Source organism: Manis pentadactyla, chromosome 19, assembly GCF_030020395.1.
Source record: "Manis pentadactyla isolate mManPen7 chromosome 19, mManPen7.hap1, whole genome shotgun sequence".
NCBI lineage: Eukaryota > Metazoa > Chordata > Mammalia > Pholidota > Manidae > Manis > Manis pentadactyla.
Genome location: NC_080037.1, coordinates 39,756 through 60,553, shown reverse-complemented (window position 1 = coordinate 60,553; position 20,798 = coordinate 39,756). Strand labels below are relative to the sequence as shown.

The 20,798-nt window shown below is 46.7% G+C and overlaps 3 long non-coding RNA genes across 3 annotated transcripts; 2 read left to right on the top strand and 1 right to left on the bottom strand.

Annotated features, from left to right (window-relative positions):
• The first annotated feature begins 437 nt into the window (after positions 1 to 437).
• On the top strand, positions 438 to 3,678 carry LOC130681708 (uncharacterized). The gene is made up of 2 exons (XR_008994974.1): positions 438 to 2,088; positions 3,057 to 3,678. It is a non-coding gene; the product is annotated as an uncharacterized LOC130681708 (long non-coding RNA).
• A 7,313-nt stretch (positions 3,679 to 10,991) lies between these two features.
• On the bottom strand, positions 10,992 to 12,904 carry LOC130681707 (uncharacterized). The gene is made up of 2 exons (XR_008994973.1): positions 12,713 to 12,904; positions 10,992 to 11,597 (listed from the first exon to the last, which is right to left on the bottom strand). It is a non-coding gene; the product is annotated as an uncharacterized LOC130681707 (long non-coding RNA).
• A 2,261-nt stretch (positions 12,905 to 15,165) lies between these two features.
• On the top strand, positions 15,166 to 17,881 carry LOC118920465 (uncharacterized). The gene is made up of 2 exons (XR_005027926.2): positions 15,166 to 16,291; positions 17,260 to 17,881. It is a non-coding gene; the product is annotated as an uncharacterized LOC118920465 (long non-coding RNA).
• Positions 17,882 to 20,798: the final 2,917 nt, after the last annotated feature.

The following is a 20,798-nucleotide window of genomic DNA, read 5'->3' as shown; positions in this document are numbered from 1 at the left end:
CATGGTCAGCAATAGCGAGTTTTTAAAATCTACTGTAAGTCTTCTAGTTCAGTACAAAGAAACAAATCTGATAGGCCTCATTGCTGAAAAGTCTTCCATGTTTTATATGTAGTTCTTTGGTTATTGATATGCAAAAATGCAAAACAAGAAATTTCAAAATTTATTGCTCATTTGTATTTCTTTCTAAACTGTTCATCTGTTTATGAACTAAAAATTAATGGTTTACCCATTAGTTTGTAAATAGCTTTATTTATTTTCCATTAAATTGCAAGACCTTACTGTTTATTATAAATTTTAATTATCTTACTGACTGTGTATTTTATTTTTGCTCATCTGGTTATTTTTGCTTCCATCCTTTTTTTTTTTTTTTATGATTCCTTTCTTCCATACAGATTTTGTTTTCTATGTGCTGAAATAGATCTATTCTTTTTGCCACACTTAAAATATTTTACCCAAATACTAGTATATAAAGAAACAATTAGGTACATATTCTAGTAACTCTGAAGTGTTGATTTATCATTGTTATTATAAATAGAAATGTGCAGTAAAATTCACTAGATCTGAATTCATTCTCACAAGGTCTCAGCACTCTTCCCTCCTGGCTCCTGTGGTTATGAGATCCTGACAACATAACAAACATACTCTTCCAGAAAACCTACCCTTTGCTAGTGCACAATGCTTCTATTGAAACAGTGCCCCAGCCACTGGTCTCTAATGCCAGTCCTCTGGGTGTTACGTCATGCTGCTGTCTTACCACCTAAACCCAAGTCACACTAACTGATGTTGTAGGTGCTGCTCTTCGAGGTGACTGAGGCATGGACAGAATAGCTTCTAAGTCTGATCATCCTTGGAATGCACAGGCTGGGCTTCTGAATCAGATCTACCAGTGGGCGCCGGGTATTCAGTATCTTGGCTACACTCTCATTAAATACACTCTGAAACAAAGTGGGCCCATACCCAGGTAATTCAGTGGCAGACTTCTGCTGGGGGATAAGTGCGCTGTGACATGAATATCTGAGAGTGAGAATTCTGGTGATGATGGCTTAAATCGCAACCAAAGTAAAGTTAATGCTAATAGTAAGGAATAGGTTTTTGAACTCATTACCCACTGAATGAACAGCCCTGTGTTAGGAGCTGATGAGGGATACAGAAACAGAAGACCCAGGCTGAGGATTCAAGGAGAGTTTAAAAGTGTATTGGAGAGAAAAAGACTCATACAGGAAAACACAGCAAGTTATGTTTGGGCAGCACAGTTTGAGAAGTGCTTGAATCATGGAGTAAAGCATAGAGTTTGATAGGAAGGAGCAAATTCAAAGAGAAGAAATAGGCTCTCTCAGCTTAAGAAGCTTTCTAAGAGGAAGTACTAAAACCTGAACTGGAGAGGTAGCAAGATGTCATACTCCACAAATACTAGTGGGTAGAGATTGGAGCTCATGGGGTGGCAGGGACCCGACATGAGGCTTCCTTAGTGGCTGGAGCAGTTATTCGTGAGTGTGGAACAGCCCAGTGAGGAAGGGAAAACCGGAGAAACAAGGCAGAGAAGACGGACAACAATTTAGGGAAGACTGGACACCAGGCAATACCAGAAACTGAGAGTAACGGGGTAGGATAAGTGTGTGTGCTCCCGCACACACACACACACACACACCACACTCACATATAAGAGAAGAAAGAGCTGGAAGAGTCTATGAAACCTGGTTTAAAACAGATTGCTCAGAGCCACTGAACTGAGATTTGGGCGACAAGGAAGGAGAGGCTGGGATTCACACTCCAGAATGAAGCAAGGCTCCAGGGAGAGAGCTGTCGAACAATGGCGGGGAATTTTCTCCCTGTCTCCGTTTCTAAGCAGCCCTATTCCTACCTGGGGGCAGGAGCCCTTGTTGGGAGGGAGGGAGGAGCTGCCAGTCATCACCTGTCACAAGTCACAGGACCATGTGGGCGGCAGGAGGCGGGCCTCCCGTGCCCAGGCCCTGTCTCACTGGCTGGGAAGTGCCCAAGGCCAGGATAAAAGGGCGCTGGAGCAGGACCCCTCCATCCACCGCCCTCCTGAGGAGCTAGCTGACAGACCCGCTGCTGCTCGTGTGCCTGGTAAGAGATCCCTGGGAGTGGAGCAGGGTCTTCCCCAGAGGGATGGCGACCATGGCCGGGGCAGGTGGCAGGGCCCTGGGGGTGGGAAGAGGGTGAGGCTGGTCCATATTAGCAAAAGAACATGTCTGGGAGAAGGGACATTGCGGAAGGCTGGGACATGAGGAGGAGGTGCTGTGTAATTGTGACTTAGTTCGCTAGAGAAATCAAGTCCATGTGTTGGCGCTGGGTCTCTGGACTGTAAGATTTACAGCATTGACTCAAACAGGGACGTTTCTTTGCAACCATAACAGCACCTCCTGAAAGAGCAGAGACTAGAGCAGTGATGCTCAGCCAGGAGGGAGGAAGTCACAGCCAGACAACTGTCCTCAGTGCACAGACTGCTGGGTCTGCAGAGCAGGCACAGCCCAGTGCTGGTGCTGAGGTGTCAGTCGGAGATGAGCACCGCCAAGAGTGTTCAGGTGCTGGGCTGGGTCAGGCCTGGGTGCAGGGGCTGCCTGCACAGCATCCTTCCCCAGCCAGCTCTCCCAGTCAGTGTCCAGCATCTTTCGCACTGGTGAGCTTCTATGCCGCCACGAGGCATCTAGGAAATCCTCCAAGAGGGAACGACTGTGTCCTAAACAAACGATTTCATTTCCAAAATGCTTCCTGCATTGTGTCTGTGATTCTTGTGGTGTAAGTGCAGTAGAATATCTTATCTACATAGTAGGAGTTTGATTTTGAGACTGCTTTCTTTACACCTTCTGGCCTCAGTGTTATAATGCCTAAAAAGAACATGAGGTTCAAAAGAGAGGATATGAAGACATTTGGGCCACAATTGGAAGAATTGAACTTTGAGCGTGGAATTATCTAGGACTACATTGAGCACATACCACAAGAAAGGGGAAAGAACTCCTGCTGAGAGCACCGGAGGGAGGGGGCAGGGTGTCCCCCATGTGCCGGGTCTGACCTGCTGTCTGCCTCTCCCTCAGCTCTGGAACACTGACCGCCAAGATGTCCTGCCAGCAGAGCCAGCAACAGTGCCAGCCCCCTCCCAAGTGCCCTGCCCCTAAATGCCCCCCAAAGTGTCCCCCAAAGTGCCCTCCAGCCTCTTCCTGCTGTAGTGTCAGCTCAGGAGGCTGTTCTGGCCTCAGCTCAGGGGGCTGCTGTGGCCCCAGCCTAGGGAGCTGCTGTGGCCCCAGCTCCGGGGGTGGTGGCTGCTTCCTGGGCCACTACAGGCACCACAGAGCCCACTGCCACCGCAGGCAACACAAACCTGCTGACTGCTGCAGCCAGCCCTCGGGGGGCTCCAGCTGCTGTGGAGGGGGCGTGGGTCAGTCCTCCGGAGGCTGCTGCTGAAGCGGACCTGACCTCCTCTTCCTCTGAGCCCCCTGAATGCAGACAGGTCTGGGCAAAGGCTTGAGCTGCAGCCGGAACATCTCCCTACCTTGGTGTCCAAAAGCCCAAATGATCTCCCTAAATGCCAGTTATTGACATTCGCCTTATCTGTGCCTTCTCTGGGAACTCCAAAGCAGACCTTATGTCCTTAGACAACTTCTGATACTGCCGACTGCTGCCTCAATTGAAACAATAAATATGGAATCTGCTCACTTACTTGGTATTGGCTGGTTTAATTTTCTGTTTTTGTCACCATTGTTCTAGTCTCCTCTCTCCTCTCCTGGTGGTTTCATAAGCTTCAGTGGACAGAGGACAGTGTCAAGGATCAGGAGGGAAAAGTTAATATTTTTGTATGTGTGCATTTTCCCCTAATTCTTTGTTTTCCATTTTAACAAAAGTCCTGAAGCTACCTTAACCGTGAACATTGCTCCAGTGACTTCTGGTCCGCATCAGATGTGTAAGTCTGTCCTTAGGCACAGCCAAGAGACAGACATCATCTCACTGTGATCTCCCCATTCGCCATGTTTCTCCTAATCGGTCTCTACCTGCCACCTTCAACATGCACACACACATACACAGACAAATATGAAATACATCCCTATTTAAGCTTGAAAATCACTTTGACTGATGCATAATTTATACACAATACATTCACTAAGGTTTAATATACAATTTAATGATGTTGTCAAGCATAAGCTGTCGTATAACCACAAATACAATCAATACCCTTAAAGTGTGGTTGTAGTTAATTATTATTCAGAGAAGTTTATGAGAATAAATCAAAATCTACAATATATAAAGGAAAGTGTGGATATACGTAATCAATGGGATTAAATGTGGAAAAATTAAATTCTAAATTGTAGGATGCACCATTTAAAGGGTGGAAGGACACAAAATTAAGTTGGTGCAGAGCTCAGAGCTTTCCATCTCACATAACGTACAAGGCAAGGGTGTGTCCTCCCACAACCTCTCTTCAACACCGTACTGGATTTTCTTGCTGATACAATTAGTCAGGGAAAACAAATAAAAGATATACAGATTGGCAAAGAAGAAGAAGAAGTTACCTGTCTTACCTGTCTTTGTGTTTTATCTGTGTAGAAAACTCTGAAGGAATGAACAAAGAAACCCCTCCCGGTACTGCTAAGGAGTTATAGCAAGGTGCAGTGCACAAGGTTAGGAGGCAGGACTCGGGGACTTTCCTAGATACCAGAAATAAGTAAGTAGAATATGACATTTAAAATACAATTCCATTTACAATAGAAACCCCAACATGAAATACTTAGACAGAAATATAACAAGGTATGTTTAATACCTGTATGAGTAAGACCATAAAACTCTAATGAATGAAATCAAAGAGCTAAGTAAATGGAGAGATATTCCATGTATTTACATAGGAAGACTAAACATTGTGTAGATGTCAGTTCTTCCCAATTTGATCTAAGATTTAATGCATTCCTTATCAGAGTCCCAGCAAATTATTTTGTGGGTATTAACTAACTGAGTCGGAAGTTTACGTTGAGAGGCAAAAGACCCAGAACAACCAACACAATATTGAAGAAGAATGAAGTTGGAGGACTGACACTACCTGACTTCAGGATTTACTATAAAGCTACATAATCAAGATGGTTTGCTATTGGCAAAAGAATAGGTAACAGATAAGTGGAACATAATAGAAATCTCAGAAACAGACCCCATAAATTTAGTCACCTGGTCTTTGACAAAGGAACAAAAGTAAACGATGGAACAAAGTTAGTTTTTCCGACAAATGGGCTAGAAAAACTGGGCATCATGTGCAAAAAAGGGAGTCTAGACACAGGCCTTATGCCCTCCACAAATTAAACTGAAAAGTGGATCACAGACCTACATGTAAAGGGAAAATTTATAAAACTCCCACAAGATAACATAGGAGAAAACTTAGATGACATTGGACATGGTGAGGACTCTAGGTACAGCACCGAAGGCACCAGACATGAAAGAAATGACTGGTAAGCTGGACTTCATTACATTTAAAACTTCTGCTCTGCACAAAACAATGGTAAAAGCTTGAGAACATGAACCACCCACAGAGAGAAAATTTTTCCAAAAGACACATCTGATGGAGGAATATTGGAGATACACAAAGAACACTTAAAGCACAACAACAACAAAAGCCCCAGTAAAAACAATGACAAAAGACCTTAACAGACGCCTCACAAAAAAAGATGTATAGATTGCAGATTAGCATAATGAACAGCTACTCCACATCATGTGTCATCAGGGAAATGCAAATTAAAACAACCAGACAGCGCTGCACACTTGTGTGAATGGACCAAATCCAGAATTCTGAGAACCCCAAATGCAAGCGAGGATGTAGAGTAACAGGAACTCTCATTGTTGGTAGGAATGTACAACGGTGCAGAGACATTAGGAGGCAGTTTGGTGGTGCCTTCGGAAACCAAATGTACTCCCACCATGTGATCCAGCAATGGGTTTAGTGAAACAGACGGCAGTGTAAGAAGGCAGGGCACAAACATCCTCCCAGAATCACGCAGAACACGAAAATACAACCAATGCAACTAACCCTGGAAAGGAACTGACAGCCTACAACTGGGGAAGACAAGACCTCACAGGAGAGGTCCAAGCAGCCAAGCCACGATCCGGCTGGACCCAGGGCTCCCCAACCCCAGACCGCAGGCGGGAGGAAGACAGACGCTCTTGCTTGTGGTATGGCCTGCCGGCTGGCATGAACTCAGGTTTTGCTCCCGGATAGGCAGAGGGAGACCCCCAGCTGTCCCGGCCCTGTCTCGGCAAAGTGGGGCAGTCCTGCGCGAGGGCGCATGGGTTCCCCGCCCTCCCGGCGGGCACAGGTCCCACTCACCTGCGGCCCCACGGTCCCTGCAGCTGGGCGGGGGCGGCTGTGCCCGCAGCCCCAGCAGCGCCACCCAGGGTACCGTCCCTGTGCACTGAGCGGCTGACACACAGCCCGCCTGGAATCAGATCGCTGCAAGCCGGGCAGAGAGGTGCGCCCACCGCACACCAATAGCCGTGCTCCTGCGCAGGAAATTACGCTTCTGGGCCCTAGACGGCGCTCCCTGCACAAAGCTATTATTCCATGAGAAACAATCCAAAAAAATGGAGAGGAATTTCATCCAGACGAAACTACAAGACAGAACAGCAGAAAGAGGGCTGCGGAAAAGTGAAATCACCGGTCTTGATAAAGACTTCAAAGTAAAAGTAGTGGTCCAGCAAGCAGATCATACTCCTTGGTGTTTACCCAGGGGAGATGAAAACTATGTATACACACAAAAACCAACACAGACATGATGTTTAGAGCAGCTTTATTCATAATTGCCAAATCTTGGAAGCAACAAAGAGGTGAATGAATCAAACTGTGGTCCATGCAGACAACGGAATATTATTTGGAATTGCAAACCAATGAGCTATCAAGCCCTGAAAAGCTGTGGATGAATCATAAATACATGTTACCAAGTGAAAGAAGCCAGTCTGAAAAGCCTACATGTTGTGTAGCCTGCTATGTGATCTTCTGGAAAAGGCGAAAGTATGGAGATATTATAAAAGCGTGTCGTTGCCTGGGGTTGCTGGGGATGGGTGTGTGGGTGGAGGAAAGTAAAAGCAGCATACACAGGGTGTTTAGGGCAGTGTGAGTTCTCTGTACTATACCGCAGTGGTGGATACATGTCATTATACATTTGTCCAAACAGGATGTACAACACAGCGAACTGTGATGTAAGCTCTGGACTTTGGATGATAATGACGTGTCACTGTAGGTTCATCAGCTGTAAACAAAGGCATCACTCCAGGGTGGGATATTGATAATCGGGGAGGCTGTGCATAGGTGGATGAAGGGGGAATATGGAAAATGGACCTTTCCCTCAATATTTCTATAAACCTACAGCTACGCTAAAAAGTACAGTTTAATAAAATAATTAGCTTGGGAAGAGAGAATGCATATGGTACTTATTCATATAAACAAATAAACATTCCTATAAAACATCTGGAAAAGTCTTGGATGGTCAATTCTAAAAAAAGAGAGAGATGGAAAAATCTGTAGGTTCTAAATCTAATTAAAAAATTTAAATTAGATTGGAGAGAAATTCTACCTCACTAACAATGAAGAAATGGAACCCACTTCATTAGGAGAGAACATTTAGATGCATAATACATTGTCAGTTATTAAACAGGCTCACAGAACTCAGTGTGGGTGACATTATGTGCAAGTGGTCACTTATGCTTTTATATTGGGAATGCAAATTAGCTTGACGTTTTGGGTGATTCATTCATTTGTTCAACAAATATTTATTGGTGCACAACAATTAACATTTAAAATGGATGTACCGTTTTATAAGAATGAAAGTTTTTTAGCATTTAGCCAAAGGAGATAAAAGTATAAAAATGAAAGAATAGATGCCTAAGAATATTCACTGCAACCATTTAAAAATACGAGGAGAGTTCAGCACAGTTGCAGTTTGTGAGGTAAATATTAAAGAATCCCATCACTAGCAGCACTCAGGAAAAGTAACTTCAAAAGGTGGTATTTTGAATTGTTTGAATTGTTTCCAGTTATCTCTCAGCAGTATTTCCTTCCATTCCATGAGAAAATGGAATGTAGGCCATGTGCAAGTCCTGGGAAAGGCCATCTCCCCAGCTGAGCCTCTTAAAATGGGCCTTGTTCCTGGGACAGCTCCTCAGCAGGAGGAAAAGAGCAGACACAGCCTGCGTGGGGCTTACCACCTGGTGCAGGAGTACCTGTCCCTGCCTCACACACCACGCGCCCTCTCTCGTCTCTGAGTAAAGCATGTGCATCATGCGGACCAGGTCAACCCTCTATTGAACGTGTCCTCTAAGAGAAGGGGCAGCATGTGGGCCAACTGCCCTCTGTCGGCCGCTGCTGGGAGAGCCCACTGGCCATGGGGGACCGATGCCTGCTCTTGAGGCTGGTCTCCCTCTGTCTCTCCTCTGTGTGAGGAAGATGTCATTCTATCCGGTGCTTGACCATGTTGTGCTTTCCTTGGCATCTTCAGTACCAGACGCAGTGGGCAGAAGTGTGGAGAGCGCCCCTGGGACTGGTAATCCATACATGCAACTGTGCTCGACAAAAAGACGCAAGCAGCCTGACAAATAGGGGACCTTGGAAAGCCAAAGCTTTGCTGGCCACAATGCTTGTACTGAACTTGTAGCAAAGCCATGAGATCTCCTAGGCAAGGGTTACCATACTCTTTTCATGATCCTACTGTGCTTTTGTGTCCTCACCTACATCCAAGTCAGGTCAACGGACGGTTTGGGTGTTGCTCTGCATAGAGGTGGAAGCAAGGACCAGATGGCATTTCAACTCTATCATCACAGAAAGCAGACACAGGAATCCACTTCCCCATTACTAAGCCCTTTGGAATAAACCGAGCAGAAAACATGTCATACCTAGGTGACACGGGCAGATCTGAGGATGATGTGGCCAATACACCTCACTGAACCTGTCTCAGAGTGTGATTCCTCTGACAGTGGCCTAAGTCACAAGGAATAGCTATTTGTCAACTGCAACGTCAATGTGAATGCTAGAAATAGCATATCAAATTAGCATTAGGTAATAGCGTAGCATATTAACCACTTACTCTGTGTATGGCCCAATACGAGCTAAGAGAAGTAGGGAAATAGAAGACTCAAGCCAGAATATCAAGGGATTTATCACAATCTCGTTTAAATAGTATGTCACATGAAGATAAATGAGCAGTTGAGATTTGCACTGCACTGTTGGTGCATAATCAGGTCCAGAAAATGTGTAGGTTACTTTCAGGATATTCCTATGGTCCTTAAACTACAGATAGTACATAGATTCGTTTTCCACTGTAGGGTTTTGATTGGTTTCATGGTGTGCAGCCATGAACATAAGTATTTGTTAATGACTTGCTATTAATTATTTATGGGGATGAGAGGAGCTTTCTTTGAACTCATAGTGGAACAGACGGAAGGAGAATCTTTCATCCTGGCCTCAGGCTCTGTCCAGTGAGTGTGACAGAGCCTGGGCATGGGAGGCCCACCTGTTGACACCCACATGGTCCTGTGACCTGACAGGTGATGCCTGGCAGCTCCTTCCCTCCCTCTGTGGGGCCCAGGACATTCCCACCAGCAGTGCCACTCTTTCTCCGTCAGCTGTGCGTCCCTCATGCTCTTTCATGGAATTTGGCCTCCCACCCCTCCCGTCCTATTTTCCTGGTGGTCTGCTTTGAACTAGGACTCACAGAGGCCTCTCTGTGGCCCTGCTAGTGTCCCAGCTACACCGGCTGACCCTGAGGGCGTGTGTGCATGGGTGTGTCTGCACCATCACAGCTAAAGACCTGGCTGGGATTGGGACACACCTGGGACAGAATCCTGGCCATGCCACCCACTGTCCATGTGATCTAGTGAAAATCATCTAACTGCAGTTTTCATACTAAGTTTCTTCAACTTCAAAATGTACGATAAAAATTGCTTTCAATGGTGCCGTGAGGGTCAATAGGATCAGGGAGGAAAACTCAGTGGACCTTCATAAGTGGACTCCCTCTGCATTGGGAGGTAAAAGGGAGTGGAGGTTTTTAGATCTCTGCTATATTCTAGAAGCTGACATCTCACTTGTAAATGCCATTTTTTCAGCTGCTAATAGGAGTAATAGCAGTGGTAACAGTAGTAGATATGGACGTAAAGTAACAGAAGTAGCTACCATTTAATGAGGAGTTAACATACCCTGGGTAGTAAGCTATGGATACTAAACTCTAGTGCTTCCCAGGTAAAAAGGCATCAGGATGCCCAAGGCTAAGATTCAGTCAGTTGTGGCAGGAAAGTGGTGTTTCAGGGGACAGTATGAGTGGGAAATCCTAGAAATTAAGTTAGAAACACATTGTGTTGGGTCTTACGTACTGTATTTGAGAAGGATGTGCATTACTCTGTAGAGAGCAATAGCTCTGCGTAAGTGGAGTGACAAGTCCATAAAAGTGGCTCAGGGAGCGGGTTTGGGAAGAAGTGCACAGGATTCGAAGGAGCCGTTAGGGGACGAAAGAGGCACCTCACCGGGAGGTGATCACAAAGCAATTGTTACACCCAAATGTGAGTGGAACTAAACTCATCACACAAGTGGTGAGCAGGAAATGTGTATTTGGAAAATACATTTCCTTTTCGTGTTATTGATTTATTCATTCATTCATTTTCTTTTGTTTTCTCTGAGTGTGTGAAGGAGGATGGCGGATGTTTGCTGGGGTGGCTCAGAGTAGGAGAAGGAGTACATGGAGGCGGGAACACGGAGGGACTGGGTTGGGGCCTGGAAGTGTCCAGAAACCAAGAATGTAGGTATATGGAAAGGCAGTTAGGACTTGGGCTCAGTGATGTGCTTCAAGGCCCGGGTGACACAGGACAAAGCCCAGTTGCCGGCCTCTGTGTCCCTCACCCTCTCCCACCCTCCGCCAGAGTGTCACTCTGGCCCCTGAGGCCCCAAGCCCAGCACCACCGAGGGGACGGGAGAGGAGAACAATGGGCCCCGAGAGGAAGGGATCCTCTTGGAAATATGCTGAGCAGGTTTCTGGTTTTATTGCTGGAAGAAGGTACAGCATGGAGAGACACAGGGCTCTGACATGGGAATGTGCGTCCTAGGCCAGACGATGGGGCTGCAGGAGAAGATTTGTTTCAGGAACCCAGGGAGGAGCTACTGTCTGTGCAAGTTCAGTGTCTCCTCTGGGACGTGTCAGACGCTGAGGAGGGCCTCTGAGGAGAAGGACAAAGTGCCAGCAGTTCCCTGCCCCAAGTCTGCTCTGGTTGGCGCAGGTCCGTTTCAGCAGCAGCCTCCGGAGGACTGACCCACGCCCCCTCCGCAGCAGCTGGAGCCCCCCGAGGGTTGGCTGCAGCAGTCAGCAGGTTTGTGGTGCCTGCGGTGGCAGTGGGCTCTGTGGTGCCTGTGGTGGCCCAGGAAGCAGCCGCCAGCCCCGGAGCTGGGGCCACAGCAGCTCCCTAGGCTGGGGCCACAGCAGTCCCCGGAGCTGACACTACAGCAGGAAGAGGCTGGAGGGCACTTTGGGGGACACTTTGGGGGGCATTTAGGGGCAGGACACTTGGGAGGGGCCTGGCACTGCTGTTGGCTCTGCTGGCAGGACATCTTGGCGGTGAGGGTTCTGGAGCTGGGGGAGAAGCAGACAGCAGGTCAGACCCGGCACACGGGGACACCCTGCCCCCTCCCTCCAGTGCTCTCAGCAGGAGTTCTTGTCCCTCAGTTTTGGTGTCTGTTCTGTGTAGTCCTGTTAATTCCACGCTCAAAGTTTCATGATTTACAGTAGTTACCCATGAGTTCTCACACCATTTTCTTTGAGTCTCAGAATGTCTATTGAAGATTGGCAGGGATTATTTTATCTTTTACAAAGAAGGAAACAGTGGCAAAAATCAGTAAGAAAATACCTGCCATAATCACATGTCTAATAAGTGAAGGAGGTAATCTCGCCCCTAACGGGAACCTGAAACTCCCATAATCTCTCCCATAACAAGAACCGTGAAAACTGTCCAGTCTGCAGCCCAGTTCAGAAAGTAAATATTCGCTTCAAGAAAGGAAATAAAGGATTGCCACTTCCTACGTGATTTTGCTCTGTAGAGACTTGCAGAGACTGTAAATGGTCTGGGAGGCTGGCTGTCCTCCCTGCTTACTTTGTTACTGGGGAGGCTGACGAACAGTTCGTTTGCACACGTGCGGGGCCTGAGCTCATGTATCCTGCTCCCGGATGAAGCTCTGCCATTTTCAACATCCCAGGACCTCACACTAAATGCCTTGGCCCAGTGATTCCCAGCTTGTGTCTGCCTGGCTTCTTAAACAGAGACCCAATTCCAGTTCAGACACAGAGATGTGGGCTCTGGTCAGCCCATGGCACCCTGATGAGCTCTTTCTCTGTTGGCTGAGAACCACTATCCCCAGCTCATCCTTGCAGGGAGGGTGGTGATGCTACTCTCCAAGGTCACATTCTCTCATGAAAACTGTTCTAGTGCAGCCAGAGGGTCCGTGCTTCTGTTCCCTCTGCCTGGACAGCCCAGCCTGCTCAGCTCAACTTGGTGCAGCACAAAGGCAGAGACATCCACCTACCCTGGTCCCAGTTGTCCCTGTCCCCTGCGCACACCCTCCCTCAGTCTTCCTAAGGCCTCCCTCCTTGTGTCCACGAGGCTGTGGTGCCTCAGGGATCTGCCGCCTGCCCCTGTTCTGGCCTTCCTCCCTCTGGGGAAGGCCCTGCTGTGGTACCCAGGGGACACTTACCAGACACACGGGCCGCAGTGGGTAAGTCAGCACCTCAGGAGGGCGGTGGATGGAGCGGCCCTGCCCCAGCGCCCTTTTATCCTGTCCTCGGGCTCTGCCCAGCCAGTGAGACAGGGCCTGGGCACGGGAGGCCTGCCCGCTGACACCCACATGGTCCTGTGACTGTGACAGGTGATGACTGGCAGCTCCTCCCTGCTGTCCTCCTGGGGCCAGTGCAGCTGCCCCCAGGCAGGAATAGGGCTGCTCAGTAATGGGGTGGGTAGGAAAATCCCTACCATCATTTCCTGCCTTGAGGACACCTCCCTTGAGGGCTCTCACTTCTCATTCTTGGAATTCCTCTCCCACACCAACACTTACTTTCTTTCCTCCCAAATGTTAATTTAATGACTACATACAACCTGGTTTCAACCAAGTTTATAACAATTTCCCTCTTGTTTCATTCCATTCTGATAACCCTGACGCAGTATGTGTTAGAGTGTATGTGGTTCCAACATTGTAGAAATGGCACCATACTTGAGGTGCTCAGCTCTAACTTCCTCTCTTCTTTAGACATTATCTTTCTGAGTCACTCAGGGTGATCCATGTAGTTATAGCTTGTTCATCTTTACAACTGTGTCGTATCCATCTGATGAGCACAGCCTGATTTCTTCCTCACGTCTCTTTTGCATAGGCATTCAGGCACATTTGTGTATGGATATTGCACTAATGGGAATTTGTGTGTTTCTGCTTGCATGTACATTGGAGAGACTCTCTAAGCTCTTACATGTGGAACTGCTGAATTTTACATGGTGCCCATCTCTCCAATTTGCTCTTGTCAATTTCTATTTCCACTAATAAAGTAAAAGAATTACTCTTTCTGCACATAGTTGCTACACCTAAATAATGCCATTCAATGCACATCAATGTTTTCCTGCTTAGAAATGACTGAAAGAAGAGAGGGGATGCGAACTCAACAGTCCAAGCAGGTTTATTGCTAACCTGAGAGGGACCCCTCTGTCCTGGCCAACAGAACAAAGGAAAAAGAGGGTCTCTGACAGGTCCAGATGCTTTTTTTGGCCAGGGATTTTGGCGGGCTCTTTGAGGGGAGGCGTCAGGGGAACGGTGGGCTTGTGGCTTGCTGATGTGTCCTCTGGAGAATGCTTGTAGCCTAGGTAAGATGACACTTAGGTCTCTCTGGGATGGTGGGTGGGCTTATTCGAGAGGTGCTACTCAGGTCTGGATTCTATCAAACTTTAACTCTAATTATTTAAATTTCCTATAGCAATCATTCCTATGCATGTATTTTTCTTTGCAGAATTTTTTATCCTTTGATTACATTCTTAGAAATTCAATTGCTGGATAAAAGAGTTTGCTAATTTAAATTTTTATTTGTATAAACAACAGTAATTATTTGTTATACAATGAACACTAAATTTCCATCCAGATGTTTATTCCAATTTCTCTTTGCAGCATTTCATAATATCCATTTCGGATCATGGTCAGCAATAGCGAGTTTTTAAAATCTACTGTAAGTCTTCCAGTTCAGTACAAAGAAACAAATCTGATAGGCCTCATTGCTGAAAAGTCTTCCATGTTTTATATGTAGTTCTTTGGTTATTGATATGCAAAAATGCAAAACAAGAAATTTCAAAATTTATTGCTCATTTGTATTTCTTTCTAAACTGTTCATCTGTTTATGAACTAAAAATTAATGGTTTACCCATTAGTTTGTAAATAGCTTTATTTATTTTCCATTAAATTGCAAGACCTTACTGTTTATTATAAATTTTAATTATCTTACTGACTGTGTATTTTATTTTTGCTCACCTGGTTATTTTTGCTTCCATCCTTTTTTTTTTTTTTATGATTCCTTTCTTCCATACAGATTTTGTTTTCTATGTGCTGAAATAGATCTATTCTTTTTGCCACACTTAAAATATTTTACCCAAATACTAGTATATAAAGAAACAATTAGGTACATATTCTAGTAACTCTGAAGTGTTGATTTATCGTTGTTATTATAAATAGAAATGTGCAGTAAAATTCACTAGATCTGAATTCATTCTCACAAGGTCTCAGCACTCTTCCCTCCTGGCTCCTGTGGTTATGAGATCCTGACAACATAACAAACATACTCTTCCAGAAAACCTACCCTTTGCTAGTGCACAATGCTTCTATTGAAACAGTGCCCCAGCCACTGGTCTCTAATGCCAGTCCTCTGGGTGTTACGTCATGCTGCTGTCTTACCACCTAAACCCAAGTCAGAGTAACTGATGTTCCGGGTGCTGCCCTTTTTGGCGACTGAGGGATGCATGGACAGAATAGCTTCTAAGTCTGTTCATCCTTGGAATGCACGGGCTGGGCTTCTGAATCAGAACTACCAGTGGGCGCCGGGTTTTCAGTATCTTGGCTACACTCTCATTAAATACACTCTGAAACAAAGTGGGCTCATACCCAGGTAATTCAGCGGCAGACTTCTGCTGGGGGATAAGTGCGCTGTGACATGAATATCTGAGAGTGAGAATTCTGGTGATGATGGCTTAAATCGCAACCAAAGTAAAGTTAATGCTAATAGTAAGGAATAGGTTTTTGAACTCATTACCCACTGAATGAACAGCCCTGTGTTAGGAGCTGATGAGGGATACAGAAACAGAAGACCCAGGCTGAGGATTCAAGGAGAGTTTAAAAGTGTATTGGAGAGAAAAAGACTCATACAGGAAAACACAGCAAGTTATGTTTGGGCAGCACAGTTTGAGAAGTGCTTGAATCATGGAGTAAAGCATAGAGTTTGATAGGAAGGAGCAAATTCAAAGAGAAGAAATAGGCTCTCTCAGCTTAAGAAGCTTTCTAAGAGGAAGTACTAAAACCTGAACTGGAGAGGTAGCAAGATGTCATACTCCACAAATACTAGTGGGTAGAGATTGGAGCTCATGGGGTGGCGGGGACCCGACATGAGGCTTCCTTAGTGGCTGGAGCAGTTATTCGTGAGTGTGGAACAGCCCAGTGAGGAAGGGAACCCCGGAGAAACAAGGCAGAGAAGACGGACAACAATTTAGGGAAGACTGGACACCAGGCAATACCAGAGCCTGAGAGTAACGGGGTAGGATATGTGTGTGTGCACACGCACACACACACACACACCACATTCACATATAAGATCCACACTCACATATAAGAGAAGAAAGAGCTGGAAGAGTCTATGAAACCTGGTTTAAAACAGATTGCTCAGAGCCACTGAACCGAGATTTGGGCGACAAGGAAAGAGAGGCTGGGATTCACACTCCAGAATGAAGCAAGGCTCCAGGGAGAGAGCTGTCGAACAATGGCGGGGAATTTTCTCCCTGTCTCCGTTTCTAAGCAGCCCTATTCCTACCTGGGGGCAGGAGCCCTTGTTGGGAGGGAGGGAGGAGCTGCCAGTCATCACCTGTCACAAGTCACAGGACCATGTGGGCGGCAGGAGGCGGGCCTCCCGTGCCCAGGCCCTGTCTCACTGGCTGGGAAGTGCCCAAGGCCAGGATAAAAGGGCGCTGGGGCAGGACCCCTCCATCCACTGCCCTCCTGAGGAGCTAGCTGACAGACCCGCTGCTGCTCGTGTGCCTGGTAAGAGATCCCTGGGAGTGGAGCAGGGTCTTCCCCAGAGGGATGGCGACCATGGCCGGGGCAGGTGGCAGGGCCCTGGGGGTGGGAAGAGGGTGAGGCTGGTCCATATTAGCAAAAGAACATGTCTGGGAGAAGGGACATTGCGGAAGGCTGGGACATGAGGAGGAGGTGCTGTGTAATTGTGACTTAGTTCACTAGAGAAATCAAGTCCATGTGTTGGCGCTGGGTCTCTGGACTGTAAGATTTACAGCATTGACTCAAACAGGGACGTTTCTTTGCAACCATAACAGCACCTCCTGAAAGAGCAGAGACTAGAGCAGTGATGCTCAGCCAGGAGGGAGGAAGTCACAGCCAGACAACTGTCCTCAGTGCACAGACTGCTGGGTCTGCAGAGCAAGCACAGCCCAGTGCTGGTGCTGAGGTGTCAGTCGGAGATGAGCACCGCCAAGAGTGTTCAGGTGCTGGGCTGGGTCAGGCCTGGGTGCAGGGGCTGCCTGCACAGCATCCTTCCCCTGCCATCTCTCCCAGTCAGTGTCCAGCATCTTTCACACTGGTGAGCTTCTGTGCCACCACGAGGCATCTAGGAAATCCTCCAAGAGGGAACGACTGTGTCCTAAACAAACGATTTCATTTCCAAAATGCTTCCTGCATTGTGTCTGTGATTCTTGTGGTGTAAGTGCAGTAGAATATCTTATCTACATAGTAGGAGTTTGATTTTGAGACTGCTTTCTTTACACCTTCTGGCCTCAGTGTTATAATGCCTAAAAAGAACATGAGGTTCAAAAGAGAGGATATGAAGACATTTGGGCCACAATTGGAAGAATTAAACTTTGAGCGTGGAATTATCTAGGACTACATTGAGCACATACCACAAGAAAGGGGAAAGAACTCCTGCTGAGAGCACCGGAGGGAGGGGGCAGGGTGTCCCCCGTGTGCCGGGTCTGACCTGCTGTCTGCCTCTCCCTCAGCTCTGGAACACTGACCGCCAAGATGTCCTGCCAGCAGAGCCAGCAACAGTGCCAGCCCCCTCCCAAGTGCCCTGCCCCTAAATGCCCCCCAAAGTGTCCCCCAAAGTGCCCTCCAGCCTCTTCCTGCTGTAGTGTCAGCTCAGGAGGCTGTTCTGGCCTCAGCTCAGGGGGCTGCTGTGGCCCCAGCCTAGGGAGCTGCTGTGGCCCCAGCTCCGGGGGTGGTGGCTGCTTCCTGGGCCACTACAGGCACCACAGAGCCCACTGCCACCGCAGGCAACACAAACCTGCTGACTGCTGCAGCCAGCCCTCGGGGGGCTCCAGCTGCTGTGGAGGGGGTGTGGGTCAGTCCTCCGGAGGCTGCTGCTGAAGCGGACCTGACCTCCTCTTCCTCTGAGCCCCCTGAATGCAGACAGGTCTGGGCAAAGGCTTGAGCTGCAGCCGGAACATCTCCCTACCTTGGTGTCCAAAAGCCCAAATGATCTCCCTAAATGCCAGTTATTGACATTCGCCTTATCTGTGCCTTCTCTGGGAACTCCAAAGCAGACCTTATGTCCTTAGACAACTTCTGATACTGCCGACTGCTGCCTCAATTGAAACAATAAATATGGAATCTGCTCACTTACTTGGTATTGGCTGGTTTAATTTTCTGTTTTTGTCACCATTGTTCTAGTCTCCTCTCTCCTCTCCTGGTGGTTTCATAAGCTTCAGTGGACAGAGGACAGTGTCAAGGATCAGGAGGGAAAAGTTAATATTTTTGTATGTGTGCGTTTTCCCCTAATTCTTTGTTTTCCATTTTAACAAAAGTCCTGAAGCTACCTTAACCATGAACATTGCTCCAGTGACTTCTGGTCCCCATCAGATGTGTAAGTCTGTCCTTAGGCACAGCCAAGAGACAGACATCATCTCACTGTGATCTCCCCATTTGCCACGTTTCTCCTAATCGGTCTCTACCTGCCACCTTCAACATGCACACACACATACACAGACAAATATGAAATACATTCCTATTTAAGCTTGAAAATCACTTTCACTGATGCATAATTTATACACAATACATTCACTAAGGTTTAATATAAAATTTAATGATGTTGTCAAGCATAAGCTGTCATATAACCACAAATACAATCAATACCCTTAAAGTGTGGTTGTAGTTAATTATTATTCAGGGAAGTTTATGAGAATAAATCAAAATCTACAATATATAAAGGAAAGTGTGGATATACGTAATCAATGGGATTAAATGTGGAAAAATTAAATTCTAAATTGTAGGATGCACCATTTAAAGGGTGGAAGGACACAAAATTAAGTTGGTGCAGAGCTCAGAGCTTTCCATCTCACATAACGTACAAGGCAAGGGTGTGTCCTCCCACAACCTCTCTTCAACACCGTACTGGATTTTCTTGCTGATACAATTAGTCAGGGAAAACAAATAAAAGATATACAGATTGGCAAAGAAGAAGAAGAAGTTACCTGTCTTACCTGTCTTTGTGTTTTATCTGTGTAGAAAACTCTGAAGGAATGAACAAAGAAACCCCTCCCGGTACTGCTAAGGAGTTATAGCAAGGTGCAGTGCACAAGGTTAGGAGGCAGGACTCGGGGACTTTCCTAGATACCAGAAATAAGTAAGTAGAATATGACATTTAAAATACAATTCCATTTACAATAGAAACCCCAACATGAAATACTTAGACAGAAATATAACAAGGTATGTTTAATACCTGTATGAGTAAGACCATAAAACTCTAATGAATGAAATCAAAGAGCTAAGTAAATGGAGAGATATTCCATGTATTTACATAGGAAGACTAAACATTGTGTAGATGTCAGTTCTTCCCAATTTGATCTAAGATTTAATGCATTCCTTATCAGAGTCCCAGCAAATTATTTTGTGGGTATTAACTAACTGAGTCGGAAGTTTACGTTGAGAGGCAAAAGACCCAGAACAACCAACACAATATTGAAGAAGAATGAAGTTGGAAGACTGACACTATCTGACTTCAGGATTTACTATAAAGCTACATAATCAAGATGGTTTGCTATTGGCAAAAGAATAGGTAACAGATAAGTGGAACATAATAGAAATCTCAGAAACAGACCCCATAAATTTAGTCACCTGGTCTTTGACAAAGGAACAAAAGTAAACGATGGAACAAAGTTAGTTTTTCCGACAAATGGGCTAGAAAAACTGGGCATCATGTGCAAAAAAGGGAGTCTAGACACAGGCCTTATGCCCTCCACAAATTAAACTCAAAAGTGGATCACAGACCTACATGTAAAGTGAGAACTTATAAAACTCCCACAAGATAACATAGGAGAAAACTTAGATGAGATTGGACATGGTGATGACTCTCTAGGTACAGCACCAAAGGCACCAGACATGAAAGAAATGACTGGTAAGCTGGACTTCATTACATTTAAAACTTCTGCTCTGCAAAAAACAATGGTAAAAGCTTGATAACATGAAGCACAAACAGGGAGAAAATATTTCCAAAAGACCCATCTGATGAAGGAATATCCGAGATACACAAAGAACACTTAAAGCTCAACAACAACGAAACCCCAGTAAAAACAATGACAAAAGACCTTAACAGACGCCTCACAAAAAAAGATGTAGAGATTGCAGATAAGCATAATGAACAGCTACTCCACATCATGTGTCATCAGGGAAATGCAAATCAAAACAACCAGACAGCGCTGCACACTTGTGTGAGTGGAACAAATCCAGAATTCTGAGAACCCCAAATGCAAGCGAGGATGTAGAGTAACAGGAACTCTCATTGTTGGTAGGAATGTACAACGGTGCAGAGACATTGGGAGGCAGTTTGGTGGTGCCTTCGAAAACCAAATGTACTCCCACCATGTGAACCAGCAATGGGTTTAGTGAAACAGATGGCAGTGTAAGAAGGCAGGGCACAAACCTCCTCCCAGAATCACGCAGAACACGAAAATAAAAAAAATGCGACTAACCCTGGAAAGGAACTGACAGCCTACAACTGGGGAAGACAAGACCTCACAGGAGAGGGCCAAGCAGCCAAGCCACGATCCAGCGGGACCCAGGGCCCCACCACCCCAGCCCGCAGGCTGGAGGAAGATAGACCCTCCTGCCTGTGGCACGGCCTGCCGGCTGGCATGAACTCAGGTTTTGCTCCCGGATAGGCAGAGGGAGACCCCCAGCTGTCCCGGCCCTGTCTCGGCAAAGTGGGGCAGTCCTGCGCGAGAGCGCATGGGTTCCCCGTCCTCCCGGCGGGCACAGGTCCCACTCACCTGCGGCCCTGCGGTCCCTGCAGACCGGGCGGGGGCGACTCTACCCGCAGCCCCAGCAGCGCCTCCCAGGGTACCGTCCCTGTGCACTGAGAGGCTGACACTCAGCCCGCCTGGAATCAGAACGCTGCAAGCCGGGCAGAGAGGTGCGTCCACCGCACGCCAATAGCCGTGCTCCCGCGCAGGAAATTGCACTTCTGGGCCCTAGACGGCGCTCCCTGCACAAAGCTATTATTCCATAAGAAACACTCCAAAAAAATAGAGAGGAATTTCATCCA